Below are 16,062 nucleotides of genomic sequence, written 5' to 3'. Positions count from 1 at the left end.
CCCCAAACTATACATACTAGTTTCATTATATAGACTGAGCAGGTTATATTTAATAACACATACTCATATATATATATATATGCACATGTAACATATACGTATAAGTATATCTATATATAGTAACATATATGCATTCAAATATATGTATATAAAATATATATGATGTAACAATAATTTTTGAAAAAGGTCAGGAATTTGAAAGAGAGCAAGGAGATACTTTATGGGACGGTTTAGAGGAAGGAGACAGAAAGGAGAGATTATGTAATTATATTTTAATCTCAAAAATACAAGCTACAATGGTGAAACTAGTAAACAGCACACGGCAGGAGATGACTGCACTGCCTCGTGCTCTTCTGCAGTATACGTGTCCAGGTGGATTCAAAGAAGAATTTCAGTTTCTGTCTGTCACAGCAACAGCACTGATAGAATTATAAGGAAACACAGCCCACAATGTAATCATACCCTGTCTTCTGTGGTCTCTAGTTCAGATTTTGATCCAAAATGCAGGTGAATCTGGTTATAAAATCCCTTTTAATGTTCACCACCCCCTTGTATCCGAGTGGAAAGTTCTGAAATATGCATGAAATGTAATTAGCAGAGACCTAATTTTTTTCCCGGCATATTTTACACCAGTGGCTCAAAGTGGCAGCGTGGAATGTATTCATAAGAAAATGATTCAGTTAAATGGGATTCCACTTGGTATGCAGCCCGGGTGTTGTTTGTCTCTCCACCACTTTAATGACATTGCAGCCTTTGCTTATGGGGTTGCTACCTGAATCTCAATGAAGCTTGCCTCTTCTGGGGCCTGATGCCTCACAGACCCTGGCCAGGCAAACTGGTAGAGGGGTCAGCTGTGAGACTGGTGGCAGAAGCAGGCACCATTGACGTTTAGCCTGCTGCCATCGTCCAGTCAGGCACAGCATAGTGGGAATGATGCAGAAAGCAGACCTCCAGCTTGTGGCCAATTAAACAATAAACTCCAACCCTTTCTTGCTTTTCAAGGCTAGGGATGCTTCTGCACTGGCTCAGGAATGAGTAGTTCAGATTTTGTGCATGGGGTGGAAAGCACTTTGTTAGTAATGAGCATTGTGTCATGTCACCATTTCAAACACTCTGTTTTCTGGTTATTCTTGGAGATAAAAGTCCTTGACAAAACAATTCAGTGCAAATTCCATCTGCACAGAAACATTCCCCCGCACATGTTTTTGCTGAACTTTATGAAGGCAACTGGTTCATTTGGCTCCCTGTAGCCCCTGAGAGCTGGCTGCATTTGATTCCCAGAGAACGTTCTGTTAATTGAGACCTGCAAAGTGAAAATGCTAGGTTTGTGTGTAGAACTTTAAGATCTCTTGTTGATTAGCTTTAAGATGAAGCCGCATTTGGTGAGGAATTCAGCTTGCAGGACACAGAAAAGTACTGGAATCTTCCACTTGGGAGTTGAAAATCAGCCGAAGTTACACAGGCAGGCTACAGAGACAAAGGGAACGCACTTGTAAGAAGCTGTAGGAAGGAGAGTCAAGTGCATCTCTATTTGTTGCTACATTTAACATCAGCAATAACTGAAAGACATGAATGCATATCCAAGCACACAGATCTGTGTATTGCTTCAACTTCTTTTCTTAGCCACTAAGCTAAAGAAAAAAATGCTTTGAGATTACATCATAGGAGTTCATCCCAGAGAAGTGCAGAGAAAACGGTTTCCACACAGTCCCATCAGTCAGTAGCAAGTTACTATTTTAGAATAGCTGAACAAGCAAATATGTCTATTTTTGGACATGTATCAGGTGTAGGGAATGAAGCAAAGATTAGTAAGCTGTCACCTTTATCTGCCAAGTCCCAAAAGCTCAGGAAGACTGTTCTCTAGGGCAGGCCTGAATTGTACGATCAGACTGACTGTTAGGTAGATACTTATCACAAAATGGAAAAATAATAAAGAAAAAGATGAGAAAGAGTTAAGGGGCATTTCCAGTGTTCCTTGCAAGCTAGCATGGAAATCTCTAAGAAAGAGATAGTTCCAGTCAGGAAATGCAGCAGGAGCACGAATAAAGTTTGGTGTGCACTGTGAATTCACGGGGACAGTTTTAGTTTGGGAGTTCTTGAGGAAACCTGGATTGGCTACACCTGTTACAAGGCTTGAAGGTCACATACAGATTCTGCTCAGCGATAATTCCACTTGGTCACAAATAAATAATGAACAGATTAAAGGTCAAAAAGAGTTCTCACGATATGATCTCAATCTTGGGAGATTCAAATCTTCGGGGAATCTGAGATGTCAAGAATATTATTCTTGCCAGTTTCTTTGCAAGTTTACAACAGATCTTTCTAGAGTCTACATGATGCATGATGAAATAATTGTTCTGGCAGTTAAGGGAATGTATGATCTTATATTATGTTTTAACAGTTAATAGTTTAATTATGCAGTGTAGCAAATGCATGTGTTTTACTGTGTATAAATGAAAGCTACTTTGATTGCACAATGATTTATAAAACTGTGAAGAAATATCAAGATCAAAAGTATCGAGAGCCATTGGGATAGAAAGTTGGGAGTTAGGATGGTGGGCAGAATACTGACCTGACTTTCCAAAATGTGCATCTTAGAGGATTAGAAAATCATAATGCTGCCCTCTCCAGGGATGCCTTCTTAAGTCTGGCTGCTGATCTCTTCAAAGCAATTCCCTGACTGTTGTTCTATTTACTGGAAAAATTCTGCTTTAAGCAATCAGATGCTCTTACTAACTTCCTAGAATTCCTTAATCTTTTGTTTTAAACATGTGTCAGGAGATAGATGTTAAGAAGTCTGGGATGTAACCATTGGGCCCTACTCTGTATCTCCTTTTGTCTCATCTTTAAAACTTACCTTTTGTCTAGATTTGACGACAATCTTCTCTTCTATCGTGGTTTTAGCATTCTGCCCACATTTCAATGTCCTCTTGTTCCAGCTGGGCTTCTGAGTGGAAGCCTCACCTCGGCCTCCAGTAAAAGCAGCCTGGCATAGTTCTGTGAATTTATTTATTTCTGTGTTGTTGTTTCTTTTCTTTTTTTCCAACTCCTGTCTAAGAGAAGGTGCTAAGCCACACAGAGTCTATTAAAAACACCGCATGTCCTCACAGCCAGCCAGAGACCTGACGAGGAAGACCCTGGAAAGTCATTTTGAAAGAGTTAAAGCAACTGAAGTAACTCAGTGGGCAGTTTTCCTAGTGTTTGCACAGATTTTTTAAAGGAGGGTTTTCTTAAAAAAATCATAACAACAGGAAATTTTTAAAAAGTACGTATTTTAAATGTCATATGACATAGAGTGGGCAAGATTTCTGCTTCATGATTATGAATGACCCCCATCTTGATGATGAAAGTTCATGTCACTTTACAAAACATGACGTCAATTGTCTTTTACCTTTAATATATTTTATTCAACTTGGATCTTTAGGTGTCCTTGAATTTTGACATAAATATGTTTACTATTAGAATAAATAAGCCATATAAAACATCTGTAGACACTGCCTGCTAATTATAAGAGACTAAAACAATATAATGAAGCTCAACTAAGGAAGGAGCTGCCTCAGAGGCTTTATCAACAAGATGTTTTTATTTTTTTTTTGTTTGTTTATTTTGATAGGGCCAGTTGAGACTTTATTTTGGAAAATACAATTGAATTGGGTTTGGATGGAAGGCAGGGGCCATTGGGATATCTTACATAGGAAAGTCCTCCCTAGGTTGACCAGAGTGTATGGCTGATCCTCTGCAGTCTTTTAGTCCCTGGATTCTGCCATACAGCTCTCTCCCCTGTGACCCCTGAGCAGCTGCAGGAGCTCTGGCTGGCAATGATTTCAGTGGCCATTCAATTGGGCAGGATATCAGAAGATTCGGATACCAGACTCCATCGGAGGTTTCAATCTTCTTCATAATCATGGCCTTAGTGAGACTAAAATTACCGGAGTCCCTGAGAGAACTGAAGCTGGGCTGAAGGGAGGTTTAGGTGAAGCCAGGGCTGGTAAAGCTAGTGAGTCCCCCATAGGCTGAGCTCAACCCTCCTGAGTAGCCACTCGTGGTTTTCATATGGATACTCTAATTTTGTATCCCAGTCTCCACCCTGCTCTTCTCACCTTCCAGCAGCTTGCAGTAAGTGGTGATATTGATGTTGATTGTCATCAACTCCTGGTACTCTTGCAGCTGCCTGACCATGACCTGCTTGGCCCCGTTGCAGGGCAGCCTATAACTCAGCCAACTTTACATTGGCGTCCTTAACGGGTATCTCCCCACATTGCTAGGCATCAGCCATGGAAGTCTCCAGGATTACCTTGTGGCCTTTGAGACTTTCAATCTTCATCAGCAGGCAGTTGGTGTTGCGGCTCATCTCAGAGATCTGACTTTGTGAGGCACAGACCATCCTGGTGCTTCCCATATAGGGTCTGCAATTCCTCATAGTTAATCTGGTACTCAGCTTCAGCCGGAATGAGGTTGGTGATGTCCTCATAACGGGCACAAACTTCAGTGATGATGTTGTCCATGTCCACAGAATGGCTATTGTCCGGGGATAACACCACAGACATGAAACTGCAGCTCACGGATCTCTTCTTCATGGATCTGCATCAGTAAGCCCTTCGGCCGCATTCCAGTTTCACTTTCTTCGTATATGCTTCACCAATTATTTCTTTCTTTTATTTATTTTTTATTAACTTGAGTATTTCTTATATACATTTCGAGTGTTATTCCCTTTCCCGGTTTCCTTTTTTATGGGTGTTCCCCTCTCCATCCTCCCCCCCTTGTTGCCCTCCCCCCAACAATCTAGTTCACTGGGGGTTTGGTCTTAGCAGGACCCAGGGCTTCCCCTTCCACTGGTGCTCTTACTAGGATATTCATTGCTACCTATGAGGTCAGAGTCCAGGGTTAGTCCATGTATAGTCTTTAGGTAGTGGCTTAGTCCCTGGAAGCTCTGGTTGCTTGGCATTGTTGTTCATAAGGGGTCTTGAGCCCCTTCAAGCTCTTCCAGTCTTTTCTCTGATTCCTTCAACGGGGGTCCCGTTCTCAGTTCAGTGGTTTGCTGCTGGCAATCGCCTCTGTATTTGCTGTATTCTGGGTGTGTCTCTTAGCAGAGATCTACATCCAGTTCCTGTCTGTCTGCACTTCTTTGCTTCAACCACCTTATCTAATTGGGTGACTGTATATGTATGGACCACATGTGGGGCAGACTCTGAATGGGTGTTCCTTCTACCTCTGGTCTAAACTTTGCCTCCCTATTCCCTCCCAAGGATTTTCTTGTTCCCCTTTGAAAGAAGGAGTGAAGCGTTTACATTTTGGCCATCCCTCTTGAGTTACATGAGTTCTGTGCATCTAGGGCAATTCAAGCATTTGGGCTAATAGCCACTTATCAATGAGTGCATACAATGTGTGTTTTTCTGTGATTGGGTTACCTCACTTAGGATGATATTTTCCAGTTCTGACCATTTGCCTACGAATTTCATAAAGTCATTGTTTTTGATAGCTGAGTAATATTCCATTGTGTAGATGTACCACACTTTCTGTATCCATTACTCTGTTGAAGGGCATCTGGGTTCTTTCCAGCTTCTGGCTATTATAAATAAGGCTGCGATGAACATAGTGGAGCACGTGACTTTATTATATGTTGGGGCATCTTTTGGGTATATGCCCAAGAGAGGTATAGCTGGATCCTCAGGCAGTTCAATGTCCAATTTTCTGAGGAACCTCCAGACTGATTTCCAGAATGGTTGTACCAGTCTGCAATCCCAACAACAATGGAGGCGTGTTCCTCTTTCTCCGCATCCTCGACAGCATCTGCTGTCACCTGAGTTTTTGAACTTAGCCATTCTCACTGGTGTGAGGTGAAATCTCAGGGTTGTTTTGATTTGCATTTCCCTTATGACTAAAGATGTTGAACATTTCTTTAGGTGTTTCTCAGCCATTCGGTATTCCTCAGCTGTGAATTCTTTGTTTAGCTCTGAACCACATTTTTTAATAGGGTTATTTGTCTCCCTGCAGTCTAACTTCTTGAGTTCTTTGTATATTTTGGATATAAGGCCTCTATCTGTTGTAGGATTGGTAAAGATCTTTTCCCAATCTGTTGGTTGCCGTTTTGTCCTAACCACAGTGTCCTTTGCCTTACAGAAGCTTTGCAGTTTTATGAGATCCCATTTGTTGATTCTTGATCTTAGAGCATAAGCCATTGGTGTTTTGTTCAGGAAATTTTTTCTAGTGCCCATGTGTTCGAGATGCTTCCCTAGTTTTTCTTCTATTAGTTTGAGTGTATCTGGTTTGATGTGGAGGTCCTTGATCCACTTGGACTTAAGCTTTGTACAGGGTGATAAGCATGGATCGATCTGCATTCTTCTGCATGTTGACCTCCAGTTGAACCAGCACCATTTGCCAAAAATTCTGTCTTTTTTCCATTTGATGGTTTTGGCTCCTTTGTCAAAAATCAAGTGCCCATAGGCGTGTGGGTTCATTTCTGGGTCTTCAATTCTGTTCCACTGGTCTATCTGTCTCTGTACCAATACCATGCAGTTTTTATCACTATTGCTCTGTAATACTGCTTGAGTTCAGGGATAGTGATTCCCCCTGACGTCCCTTTATTGTTGAGGATAGTTGTACCTGTCCTGGTTTTTTTGTTATTCCAGATGAATTTGCAAATTGTTCTGTCTAACTCTTTGAAGAATTGGATTGGTATTTTGATGGGGATTTCATTGAATCTGTAGATCACTTTTGGTAAAATTGCCATTTTTACTGTATTAGTCCTGCCAATCCATGAGCATGGGAGATCTTTCCATCTTCTGAGGACTTCTTCAATTTCTTTCTTCAGATTCTTGAAGTTCTTATTGTACAAATCTTTTACTTGCTTGGTTAAAGTCACACGGAGGTACTTTATATTACTTGGGTCTATTATGAAGGGTGTCGTTTCCCTAATTTCTTTCTCGGCTTGTTTCTCTTTTGTGTAGAGGAAGGCTACTGATTTATTTGAGTTAATTTTATACACAGCCACTTTGCTGAAGTTGTTTATCAGCTTTAGTAGTTCTCTGGTGGAACTTTTGGGATCACTTAAATAAACTATCATATCATCTGCAAATAGTGATATTTTGACTTCTTCTTTTCCTATCTGTATCCCCTTGACCTCCTTTTGTTGTCTGATTGCTCTGGCTAGAACTTCAAGAACTATATTGAATAAGTAGGGAGAGAGTGGGCAGCCTTGTCTAGTCCCTGATTTTAGTGGGATTGCTTCAAGTTTCTCTCCATTTAGTTTAATGTTAGCAACTGGTTTGCTGTATATGGCTTTTACTATGTTTAGGTATGGGCCTTGAATTCCTATTCTTTCCAGGTCTTTTATCATGAAGGGGTGTTGAATTTTGTCAAATGTTTCTCAGCATCTAATGAAATGATCATGTGGTTTTGTTCTTTCAGTTTGTTTATATAATGGATCACGTTGATGGTTTTCCTTATATTAAACCATCCCTGCATGCCTGGGGTGAAGCCTACTTGATCATGGTGGATGATTGTTTTGATATGCTCTTGGATTTGGTTTGCCAGAATCTTATTGAGTATTTTTGCATTGATATTCATAAGGGAAATTGGTCTGAAGTTCCCTTTTTTTGTTGGGTCTTTGTGTGGTTTAGGTATAAGAGTAATTGTGCCTCCATAGAAGGAATTCGGTAGTGCTCCATCTGTTTCAGTTTTGTGGAATAGTTTGGATAATATTGGTACGAGGTCTTCTATGAAGGTCTGATAGAATTCTGCACTAAACCCGTCTGGACCTGGGTTCTTTTTGGTTGGGAGACCTTTAATGACCGCTTCTATTTCCTTAGGAGTTATGGGGTGGTTTAACTGGTTTATCTGTTCCTGATTTAACTTCGGTACCTGGTATCTGTCTAGGAAATTGTCCATTTCCTGCAGATTTTTAAGTTTTGTTGAATATAGGCTTCTATAGTAATATCTGACGATTTTTTGAATTTCCTCTGAATCTGTAGTTATGTCTCCCTTTTCATTTCTGATTTTGTTAATTTGGGCGCACTCTCTGTGTCCTCTCATTAGTCTGGCTAAGGGTTTATCTATCTTGTTGATTTTCTCAAAGAACCAACTTTTGGTTCTGTTGATTCTTTCTATGGTCCTTTTTGTTTCTACTTGGTTGATTTCAGCTCTGAGTTTGATTATTTCCTGCCTTCTACTCCTCCTGGGTGTATTTGCTTCTTTTTGTTCTAGAGCTTTTGGGTGTGCAGTCAAGCTGCTGACATATGCTCTTTCCTGTTTCTTTCTGCAGGCACACAGCGCTATGAGTTTTCCTCTTAGCACAGCTTTCATTGTGTCCCATAAGTTTGGGTATGTTGTACCTTCATTTTCATTAAATTCTAAAAAGTCTTTAATTTCTTTCTTTATTTCTTCCTTGACCAGGTTATCATTGAGTAGAGCATTGTTCAATTTCCATGTATATGTGGGCATTCTTCCCTTATTGTTATTGAAGACCAGTTTTAGGCCGTGGTGGTCTGATAGCACGCCTGGGATTATTTCTATCTTTCTGTACCTGTTGAGGCCTGTTTTTTGACCAATTATATGGTCAATTTTGGAGAAAGTACCATGAGGAGCTGAGAAGAAGGTATATCCTTTTGCTTTAGGGTAGAATGGTCTATAAATATCTGTTAAGTCCATTTGGCTCATGACTTCTCTTAGTCTGTCGACATCTCTGTTTAATTTCTGTTTCCATGATCTATCCATTGATGAGAGTGGGGTGTTGAAGTCTCCTACTATTATTGTGTGAGGTGCAATGTGTGTTTTGAGCTTTAGTAAGGTTTCTTTGACGTATGTAGGTGCCCTTGTATTTGGGGCATAGATATTTAGGATTGAGAGTTCATCTTGGTGGATTTTTCCTTTGATGAATATGAAGTGTCCTTCCTTATCTTTTTTGATGACTTTTAATTGAAAATTGATTTTATTTGATATTAGAATGGCTACTTCAGCTTGCTTCTTCCGACCATTTGCTTGGAAAGTTGTTTTCCAGCCTTTCACTCTGAGGTAGTGTCTGTCTTTGTCTCTGAGGTGTGTTTCCTGTAGGCAGCAGCATGCAGGGTCCTTTTTGCATATCCATTTTGTTAATCTGTCTTTTTATTGGGGAGTTGAGGCCATTGATGTTGAGAGATATTAAGGAATAGTGATTATTGCTTCCTGTTATATTCATATTTGGATATGAGGTTATGTTTGTGTGCTTTTCTTCTCTTTGTTTTGTTGCCAAGACGATTAGTTTCTTGCTTCTTCTAGGGTATAGCTTGCCTCCTTATGTTGGGCTTTACCATTTATTATCCTTTGTAGTGCTGGATTTGTAGAAAGATATTGTGTAAATTTGGTTTTGTCATAGAATATCTTGGTTTTCCATCTATGCTAATTGAGAGTTTTGCAGGATACAGTAACCTGGGCTGGCATTTGTGTTCTCTTAGGGTCTGTATGACATCTGTCCAGGATCTTCTGGCCTTCATAGTTTCTGGTGAAAAGTCTGGTGTGATTCTGATAGGTCTGCCTTTGTATGTTACTTGACCTTTTTCCCTTACTGCTTTTAATATTCTTTCTTTATTTTGTGCGTTTGGTGTTTTGACTATTATGTGACGGGAGGTGTTTCTTTTCTGGTCCAATATATTTGGAGTTCTGTAGGCTTCTTGTATGCCTATGGGTATCTCTTTTTTTAGGTTAGGGAAATTTTTTTCTATGATTTTGTTGAAGATATTTACTGGTCCTTTGAGCTGGGAGTCTTCACTCTCTTCTATACCTATTATCCTTAGGTTTGATCTTCTCATTGAGTCCTGGATTTCCTGTATGTTTTGGACCAGTAGCTTTTTCCGCTTTACATTATCTTTGACAGTTGAGTCAATGATTTCTATGGAATCTTCTGCTCCTGAGATTCTCTCTTCCATCTCTTGTATTCTGTTGGTGAAGCTCGTATCTACAGCTCCTTGTCTCTTCTTTTGGTTTTCTATATCCAGGGTTGTTTCCATATGTTCTTTCTTGATTGCTTCTATCTCCATTTTTAATTCCTTCAACTGTTTCATTTTGTTTTCCTGGAATTCTTTCAGGGATTTTTGTGATTCCTCTCTGTAGGCTTCTACTTGTTTATTAATGTTTTCCTGTGTTTCTCTAAGGGAGTTCTTCATGTCTTTCTTGAAGTCCTCCAGCATCATGATCAAATATGATTTTGAAACTAGATCTTGCTTTTCTGGTGTGTTTGGATATTCCGTGTTTGCTTTGCTTTGAGAATTCGGCTCTGATGATGCCATGTAGTCTTGGTTTCTGTTGCTTGGGTTCCTGCGCTTGCCTCTCGCCCTCAGATTATCTCTAGTGTTACTTTGTTCTGCTATTTCTGACAGTGGCTAGACTGTCCTATAAGCATGTGTGTCAGGAGTGCTGTAGACCTGTTTTCCTGTTTTCTTTCAGCCAGTTATGGGGACAGAGTGTTCTGCTTTCGGGCGTGTAGTTTTTCCTATCTACAGGTCTTCAGCTGTTCCTGTGGGCCTGTGTCTGGAGTTAACCAGGCAGCTCACTTGCAGCAGAAAAGTTGGTCTTACATGTGGTCCAGAGCTCAAGTTTGCTTGTGGGGTGTTTTCCTCTGGCGTCAGAGATCTGTGCAGAGTGCAGTCTCTTCTGGTTTCCCAGGCGTGTCTGCCTCTCTGTAGGTTTAGCTCTCTCTCCCACGGGATTTGGGTGCAGAGAACTGTTTATCTGGTCTGTCCTTTCAGGTTACGGCGGTGTCTCAGGCGCAGGGGTCCTGCTGCTCCTGGGCCCTCCCCCACGGGAACCCAGAGGCGGTATACAGTTTCCTCTTGGGCCAGGGATGTGGGCAGGGGTGGGCAGTGTTGGTGGTCTCTTCCACTCTGCAGCCTCAGGAGTGCCCACCTGACCAAGTGGTGAGGTCTCTCTCCCACGGGGTCTGGGTGCAGAGAGCTGCTGCGGGCCGGGATCCGCGGGTTTGGGACTCCTGGTAAACACAGGACGTGCCTGGTCCTAGAGGAATTTTGCCTCTGTGTGTCCTGAGTTCACCAGGCAGTTCTCTTGTAGCAGAAAAGTTGTTCTTACCTGTGGTCCCGAGGCTCAAGTTTGCTCGTAGGGTTCTACCTATGAGCTCTCTGCAGCGGCAGCAACCAGGAATATCTGCGCCGCCGATTCCGGGAGCCTCCGTGCACCAGGGTTCCAGATGGTGTTTGGTGTTTTCCTCTGGTGTCAGAGATGTGTGCAGAGTGCAGTCTCTTCTGGTTTCCCAGGCGTGTCTGCCTCCCTGTAGGTTTAGCTCTCCCTCCCACGGGATTTGGGTGCAGAGAACTGTTTATCCGGTCTGTCCTTTCCACCAATTCCTTCTTGATGAGCGCTAATTAATTCTCCATCTCTGTATGCTTGTAGATCTCATCCTCATACTTATTCTTGAAGTCCTCCACCAGGCCCTTCATGTTGCCGAGCTCTGCCTCCAGTTTTAGTTTCCACTGGCCCAGGGCTTCCAGCTGCCTGGGAAGGAAGCTGATACAGCTCTCAAACATGGAGTCCGTGTTGCTCCTTGCTGTCTTCTGTTGAGGCAACAACAGCAAGAAGACGTCTCTGCCATCTTGTTATGCGGCTCCAGAAATCATACCTTGTCAGTGAAGGAGGCAAACTTATTGTTAAGGTATTTAATTTACTCCTTCTTCTGAATGAACACAGCCTGGATGTTGGGGACCACCTCCAACTTCACAGGGCTCACTGCCCACCCGGACAAAGCTGGAAGAGCTGATGTGGGCACCAGGTGCACTTGTGTACGAGCAACTGCTGAAGGTCCCGGGTCAGAGGTGTACGTCTTGTAAGATTTCTCAGTCACCCTGGTGGACATGGTGAAGTGTGGTGTGAAGGCAGCAAGCTGAAGGCTTCGGTTTGAGAGCCAGCTGAGCAGCTGCTTTTAGGCTGCCATCAACAAGTTTTAAAACCACGTTGTGCAAGAGACTATCTCACACAGTTGTGGCTGTGTGACCTACATTTTAAATTCAATAATATATTGGAATATTCTTTAGAACTAAGTAATATTATCTGTCTCTATGTCTCTGTCTCTGTGTCTGTCTATCTCTGTGTCTGTCTCTCTCTGTCTCTGTCTCTCTGTCTCTGCTTCCCTCCCTCTCTCTGTCTCTCTGTTTCTGCCCCCCCGTGCTCTGTGTGTGTGTGTATTCCAAGACCAGAGGTTGTTCATTTGGTGTCTTCTTCGATATATTTACTGGGATAGAACCTCTCAATGAACCTATAATACATCAATTTTATTAGTTGTAATAACCAGTCTGATCTGAGAGTTCTTTCTCCACTTCCAGAGCTCTGGGACTAAAGATGGGTCACCATGCACACATATCCTTTACGTGAGTGCTAACCATGGTCCTCATATTTTGATATCTGACATTTCACCTGATAAATCAACTCCCCAGCACCTACCTCATAATATTTTTAAAAGGCATTGTAATATCTCTTGTTATCTTATTTTACGAATCCATTTTGACAGTTATTTTGCCCTTATGATGTTTTTCTATATAAATATATTCATAGTCATGATTTTATTGCTTAGGGGAAATTCTTGGAAATGGATTTCTAGGTTAAAGGATATCAATATTTTATAATTAGATACAGAGCCTGCCTCTTGAATTTTAGCATTGTCTGCCCTCCAGGAGCACACATATTAATCACATCTATGGTCATTACAAGGCATCCCACTGACAGTGGTGGCTTCCTTCAGTGCTCCCAACAGCCTTGTCTGTGTCCCTATAAGCTACCATAGGACATGGGCTATGCAAATTTGCAGAGTTGGACTTGTGACTTTATCTCGAATGGCACTGAGTTTGAGGATCGAGTCTCAACTGAAATAATTCATTAAATATAAAGCCACAGGCCCTGCTTTTCTTTTGCATGTCTTTTATTTTGGAGGGGATGGAGAAGGATTGAATTGTTTGAGATTACCAACAGTTTAAGTGTTACCTCTCTTGGTAATTACACAATTAAGGGCAAAAGTTAAGGTAGAATTGAGGAAATGCTATCTCTACCTTAGAAGACATACCACCTTCTTAGTATTTGTGTTCAGGGCCGAATCTGTAAGATTCCCTTTAAAAGAACAGAGAAGAACACTAATCACACTATTCTTTTTTGATGCCTTATTGTTAGGCTACAGGTGGCATGAATTTTTAATTAACATAAGATTTTGTCATTGGTCAGATCAAAACTGTAACTGATTATAAAGCAATCCTGAGGCTGCATGATAAAGGCTTACTCCCTACCACAGCCTTACACATTGTACCAGGACACACACACACACACACACACACACACACACACACACACACACACGGAGAGAGAGAGAGAGAGAGAGAGAGAGAGAGAGAGAGAGAGAGAGATACACAAAGATACATACACAGGAATGCATATATCTATACGCACACACATGCACACACATGGTTGTATGCTCACCTGTACACATACTTATTGCATATTTGGAAGGCATAACATGCTCATAAAAGGACAAAATATAGCAAATATATATATATATATATATATATATGTGTGTGTGTGTGTGTGTGTGGGTGTGTGTGTATTACCCTCTTCCTACTTTCCTACTCAGATATTTCCTTTGGAGGCAAGCGGTATGAATTTGATGAGCATCTTTCAGGGTTATTTTATTCATTTTTATAATGTAAATGTTGCTCTTATTATAATGTATACAATGTAAATATGTTTCTAAAAGCTTGATTATGAATCCAGAGGTGGGTTTCTGGGAGTGACTGAGAGGGACAAGGTAGACTACCTCAGGTTTTATTAATTGAAACAGAAAAGCCCTTCTTTGGGTCAGGCAAGGAGGTTGCCTGTTTTTTTTTTTTTTTTTTAACTTGAGTATTTCTTATTTACATTTCGAGTGTTATTCCCTTTCCCAGTTTCTGGGCAAACATCCCCCTAATCCCTCCCCCTCCCCTTCTTTATGTGTGTTCCCCTCCTCATCCTCCCCTCATTGCCGCCCTCCCCCCAACAATCTAGTTCACTGGGGGTTCAGTCTTAGCAGGACCCAGGGCTTCCCCTTCCACTGGTGCTCTTACTAAGATATTCATTGCTGCTACCTATGAGTCCACGGTCAGTCCATGTATAGTCTTTAGGTAGTGGCTTAGTCCCTGGAAGCTCTGGTTGCTTGGCATTGTTGTACATATGGGGTCTCGAGCCCCTTCAAGCTCTTCCAGTTCTTTCTCTGATTCCTTCAACGGGGGTCGTATTCTCAGTTCAGTGGTTTGCTGCTGGCATTCGCCTTTGTATTTGCTGTATTCTGGCTGTGTCTCTCAGGAGCGATCTACATCCGGGTTGCCTGTTTTTGAAATGAAATATGTACAGAAATTTTCTGACCAGTAATTTCCCACCAACTCCACCTAGGAGGCACAAAGGAGTTTCTTCACTGGTTTCCTCAAGGTCCTCCATGCCTAAGAGGCAAAGACACCTGGCAATTTTAAGCATCAATAAAATAGGTAACCAAAATCCCTGGGGACTGCTCTGCTGCTGCCGGTAACCATGAAAAATAAGTAAGAACCTGGGTCCATCCTGTCAGCTCCCCCTCACTCACCCAAGAAGCAGAAGCAAAGGTCATAGACTGGGTCCTGCAGGAGTGACTTTTACCACCAGGTTCCAGAACTGCAAAGAGCCTCTTTCATGACCTCAGAGGCAGGCTCCATAGTAGTACTGGGCCCTAGAAGGGAAGCCACAGCTCAGAGAGGCTGGTCACCATGCTGTGTCACATAAAGGGAACTGAAAGTTTAATTAGACTCTCACAGAGGAACCCATTTTCTGCGTGTGTTGATCCACCAGCCATTATTTTGAGATCAGTTTACTAAAATGGCTGGTTAGCCTCTTCAGCCATTGCCCTACCAAATCCAACCCATTTTTAATTCAAATTCTGGTTTTATGCAAGGACTGACTTTACTGGGATTCCCAATCCATATAGGGAAATGTATTGTTATGAACACATTTCTGGATAGAACTACAGGAGAGGTAGGATCCATGAATTATTTTATTCTTATACAAATGAACATACCACACACACACACACACACACACACACATATACATGTTTTATATGTGTGCGTATTATTCTATACATGATGTTCCTTTAAATGACTATATAATATATATATTTAATAATTCTAAGTGTTCAAGAATATACCTTATAGTAAGTGCTTTTGTTGTAGTGGCGATACACATGTAGTTGTCATACACGCTGTAGCTTCAACCAGTGGCTTCTTCCCCCCACCACATTACATAGGCTTTGTGTGCATTCTTGCTATGACTTGGAGGGTTCTTGCATTGCTAGTTCTGTTGCCCGAAATTTTTGCCTCCCAGTTATCTGCATCAGTCATCCTCCATGCCAGTAAGGTCTTACCTCAATTTCAAACCCATCCCAAGTACTCTCTGCTTTCATGTGAGCTACATTGCTCTCAGATTCTTAAGACTACCCAGCATCATTTAAATTCTTTTTCCTATCTTCCTTTATCAACCTTCTTCATTTACCTTTTGTTTCTCCTCCCCACTTCCCTTGCTTTTTTCCTTCTCACAAAAAGTACTGAGTATATTTCATTATCTTGGGGAAGTATTAGATACTCAGCCTTGCACATTATGGGTGATAAATGAATTCAAAGAATTAATACGAACAAGCATATTACAAATTAAGTGGGAAAAGGCAATGTTTGATAAACAAAATTTATAGATGGAGATTGTCTTAAAATATTCTGATCCAGCATGTATGCCAGTTCTTAGCATGCCAGCCTTCCCCGCGTTTCCCTACTTACTGAAATGTAACTTTTAGTGGTCTGATGCAAAATGAGAATGAGGGGAGTAACCTGCTTCTTGTGGATCATAAATAGCAGGGAATAAAGACATAAATTTATAAGCAGCAATTAAGTAAAATATCTCCATCGCCTGGTAGTCAATGGTTCTGCTGCTATCACTTTTGATTCCTGCTGTTTCTTAGACCCTACTTGGGATGCATATGAAAGATGATTCACTTTGCCTGCTATTTGTGGAATTGCAAGAAGACAATTAGGTGATGTGGATATA

The 16,062-nt window shown here is 41.4% G+C and overlaps 1 protein-coding gene and 1 pseudogene across 2 annotated transcripts in view; one reads left to right on the top strand and one right to left on the bottom strand.

The window, feature by feature from the left end:
* Positions 1-16,062, top strand: part of Wdr49 (WD repeat domain 49) — a 214,088-nt gene that overhangs the window by 110,855 nt on the left and 87,171 nt on the right. The gene's annotated exons all lie outside the window — the stretch shown is intronic.
* LOC134485679 (keratin, type II cytoskeletal 8-like) lies at positions 3,836-11,836 on the bottom strand (annotated as a pseudogene).

This window comes from Rattus norvegicus, chromosome 2, assembly GCF_036323735.1.
Source record: "Rattus norvegicus strain BN/NHsdMcwi chromosome 2, GRCr8, whole genome shotgun sequence".
NCBI classification, from domain to species: Eukaryota; Metazoa; Chordata; class Mammalia; order Rodentia; family Muridae; genus Rattus; species Rattus norvegicus.
The sequence above is the reverse complement of the archived record's forward strand: the minus strand, read 5'-3'. Positions and strand labels throughout refer to the sequence as shown.